This window comes from Gossypium arboreum, chromosome 5 (genome assembly GCF_025698485.1).
Source record: "Gossypium arboreum isolate Shixiya-1 chromosome 5, ASM2569848v2, whole genome shotgun sequence".
In the NCBI taxonomy this organism is placed as follows: domain Eukaryota; kingdom Viridiplantae; phylum Streptophyta; class Magnoliopsida; order Malvales; family Malvaceae; genus Gossypium; species Gossypium arboreum.
Window position 1 is genome coordinate 87,760,997 of NC_069074.1, and position 4,580 is coordinate 87,765,576.

Sequence of the window (4,580 nt, forward strand, 5' to 3'; positions counted from 1 at the left end):
TGTAACAAAATTTTAATTTAACATATTTAATTTTTAATTTAACTCGAACAATTTTACTCGATTCAACTTAACTCAAATTTCGTTAAGATAATAAAATAAGACTCGATTAACTCAATTTTTTTACTCAATTTAATCAAACAGTCGCTACTATCCAAAATATATATTCTAATCTTTCGGTGAGGCAAGTTGTACGATGAATTACCAAATATTTCCTCACCTCTCTCGTGGATAATCTATTTATTTAAATAAATAAAATACCAACAGATAAAATTGTATTTAGAAAAATAAATTAATATTTTGAATTGATTAATTGAATATAAATAATATTGATATTGTACATATACCTAATTAATATTCAATACTTTTAAAATATTTTGTCACGAGTAAAATTAAATTTATTATTCTCTTATTGAAAATAGATAAAATGACGTGAAATTACAGTTTCATACTATCCTTTCTCTTATAATCATAAACTTCAAGATTTATTCAAGATAAAGATTAAATCTTAAAAATTTTCACTTATTTTTCTCATTAATGGATGTTCATCATTTCCACAAATATTTAGTCGTTTTGTGTGGAAATTTAGTCGTTTTGAAAATTCAGCCTTGAATTTGTGACCCTATCATATTATTTAATTGTATATGCATCACACATTAATTTCCCTATAAATAGCAGTCTAAAATCTATAATTTTATATTCAACATTTAAAATTTATTCCTTATTTTTATTTTTAAGAATTTAATCTTTTTAATTTTTGTATTTAAAAATTTAATTCGGTTGTTATCACCAATAATAAAATTCTTTTATTAAAATCTTTAATATGATATTGGCAAAACCTGAACAATTAATGAGACTAGTATGACTCAAACCTAAACCACATCTGAAATAATGAACACCCTTAAACATCAAATCATCACATAAAATATTTTTTATTACATCTTATAATACAGTTATCAAACTCTTAAACATTTGCATCAAACATTAATTTCCCTATAAATAGCAGTCTAAAATGGAGATTATGCACCACTCATCCTATAATTTTATCTAATAAATTATCCAAAATGAAAGCATTATTTTTCTTACTATGCATTCTCTTAGCTTCCATTCTCGCTTTTCCCACTTGTATCATGGCCCGAGAACTTGCTGAGAAGGGTAAGAACAATCATAGTTTTATTATTTTCTCAATGTTGTAGTTTATTTGAACTTCCACTGATCAATTTGAAGGTACTTTATAAACACTCTGATAGGGTTTATCATTATGCTAGAGAGCTTAAATTATCCATTTATTGCCTTTGATTTGTGGTTTTATTGTTGTTTATTCTGTAGGGCTTAAATCATCTCCAACTCAGTGTTCAAGTGATCCTAACCGGAGCTGTGCTCCTCCTCATAAGTGCCCAATTTACAAGCGACACTGCTAATAATATTATGATTCAGGAATATTATGTTTAATAAATTTGCCAACTTTTGTGTTTTGTTGGTAAAGTTTGTGTTTGATTGAAGTGACTGTGATGTAATTTTCTACTCCTTGAGATATGAAAATAATAAAGAAAAGCTTGCGTACATATATCATTCTCATATTCTTTTTTTTATATATTCTCAATGCTCCATGTGATAATTTTGGATGGATTATATGATATAATTATGAATGAAGATAACACATTTATATTTTATTCAATGTCTAATACCATAATTTTGGATGAACTAAATAAATTAAACCAAAAACAAACATTCATATAAAATTTCAAACATTTGCAGAACGGTGTAGAAATTCCACACACACAAAAACAACACTTTGTTGTGTCAATTTGGATCTAAGTTATGTTCTTTTACTCGTCAATGAGTACTGATCTATCATACCGATTGTCGGATTGTACTTGAAACTCGTTAGCCGGATTTAAAAAAAAACTTAATAGCTCAGTAAATTAAATAAAATGTTATAAAACCATAATTCCTCTTACCCTTCTCAGCAAGTTGTCGAGCCAAGTAGGAAAGGCAGAATGGAAGCTAAGAGAATGCATGATATGAAAAATAATGCTTTCATTTTGGATAATTAACTACACAAAATCGTAATAATCTCCATTTTAGGCTTTTATTTTTAATTATATACTTTTAGCATTTAAAATTTAGTCCCCTATTTTTATTTTTAAAAATTTAATTCTTCTAATTTTTGTATTTAAAAATTTAATTCCTGTTGTTATCACCAACATTAATTTTTTTTTTATTAAATTCTCTAATATGACATTGGCAAAACCCGAATAATCAACACGACTAGTATGACTTGAACCTAAACCACACTTGAGACAATGAACACACTTAACCATTAAATCATCACATAATTTTTTTTTTTACTACATCTTATAATACAGTTATCAAACTCTTAACCTATTTATCTAGACAAACTTGTTGAAAACACTCATTAGAAAAACACATTAGTCCTAATAAAACACAAATTTTTTGACTAGATTGTAATTAATTAATGATATGAAAACTATGTTCCAAAACATGCATCATCTAGATTTTTCTAGAAGGTAAATAAACAATAATTATTGTTTACATCAATTCCTTACTTCCAAAGACTTTAGCTGTTGAAAACTATAAAGTTCGTCTCAATGGAAGATACAAACATTGACTCCCTATTTTTAAAAAATGAAATTAGAGAACCACATTACTATAATCAATTTTGTTAGACTATTTCAACATTATCTAATTGATGCAAAAATAATCCCTCAACACTTTTACCCAACCCAAATCTTGAATAATAAAGGTATTATATTAAAGGTATTTATACTCAATTTTAATTTAGGAGTTGTCATCTTATTTCGAAAAGAGTTCGAAGAGTTCATGAAGTTTTTTTTGAGAGTGCCTATATCCATCAACAAAATGTTATATCATCTTACTCCACTGAAGATGGAAACAAGTTTCCTTTTTTACAATAACATTCAACTCAATGTTTTTTGCTGCATACATCATCACGACTCTTTAAATAAATGAACATCGTAAAAAACTTATCAACAAATACAAAGTTTGTGGTACTGTTGTGATTGTCCATGTTAGCACAAGCAGACATGATCAAGGGGTAGACTATTCATCCAGGACTAAAGGTTCACTTAAAATTTGTAAAGATTTAGGTAAAAATGTTAGATCTAAAAAATAAGCTTGAACAAGAAAATTAAGCTCGCTTAAAATATGAATCAGGCTCGAGTATAAACATTCAAGGCCCGAACCACGTATGGTCTAACCTATTTTTAAGTTTTTAATATTTTATATTCATATCAGCATACATTAGTTTTTGTCACGTTCAAATGTTTAGAAACTTTTGAGGAGCATTGGATTTAGTTTGAGTTTGAATTGGGGTGGATTAAGAGATGTTCCAGCAAGTTTGATTGGTGATTCTGTTTTTCGGAGATACAAAGTGTTGTGCCCTAACTTACCGGGTATGACATTTTGTCACCTCGAAATAAGAATTTGTTTTAAAATAAAGGAAATATTCGGTGTTTGAGCATTCGAGAAAACGTACCCTAACGTACCCTAACTTACTGGGTTTCGGTTTCTCTCGTTTACTCTAAATAATCGGATCCCCTTTTAATAAATTAAAATACGCAAATTTTATATAAAAGGCAAGCTCGCTCTCAAAAATCCAAGATGTCGTGTCCTAACTTACTGGATGTGACATTTCATATTTTGAGACGAGAAGATCTTTAACACTTGAGCATTTTTATAAAGAAGGATCGCATTTCAAAAGTCTTTCAAGTTTTCAATCTTCGACACTAAGACACTAATTAATCAACTAGGTATCAATTTTGGGCGTAGCGAGGGTGCTAACCCTTCCTCGTGCGTAACCGACTCCCGAACTCATTTTCTGATTTTCGTAGACTAAAAAAAATTATCGTTTTAGTAAATCTTAACTTTTATTAAAATGATTAATTTAAGGTGATCCGATCACACCTCATCAAAAAGGATTGGTGACAACTCCCATTTTTCATTTTCGTTTCCAAAACTTAAGTCGATTCCCGTTTTCCAAAAAAATGGTTACGACAGCTTGGCGACTCCACTGGGGACAAATAAGAGAGTCAAGCCACAAGTTGATTAACTTTTGTCTTTTTGTCGAAAATTGAAAATTTGATTTTGATATACGATCCTTTCATTGCATTTCACCCATTTTTCTTGCGATTTCCATCATTTTATTCATATTTTCTTTAATCGCTTCGAGTTTTTATGCATATATCCTCGCACATTGCATTGCATGACTGCTGTGGTCACACCCCTTTGAGTGGGAGTGAGAAACTACTCCTTCGTGAGGTTTTACCTCCATGCAGGATAGTGGATCGCTTTCGGGATACATCCGTACCTATGTCTTCGTGAGATTTTCATCTCCGTGCAGCCATAGGGAAATGTATTCCCCTGAACTGAACTCGGTCTGTATGAGCCTATAATGGGTGAAGATCGAGGAATCTGCTGGTTTAGGTACCCTTACTCTAGAACCAAACCCTATGTAGCGAGCCTTAAGAACCCACCCTAGGTAGAGCCACTCTGAAACCCTAGTGGTTACCTGAGCAAGCGCTATATTTATTATTCTTTGT

At 30.0% G+C, this 4,580-nt stretch overlaps 1 long non-coding RNA gene across 1 annotated transcript; it reads left to right on the top strand.

Moving 5' to 3' along the window:
• The first annotated feature begins 868 nt into the window (after positions 1-868).
• Positions 869-1,562, top strand: LOC108452783 (uncharacterized). Its single transcript, XR_001866444.2, has 2 exons — positions 869-1,152; positions 1,327-1,562. It is a non-coding gene; the product is annotated as an uncharacterized LOC108452783 (long non-coding RNA).
• The last annotated feature ends 3,018 nt before the right edge of the window (positions 1,563-4,580 follow it).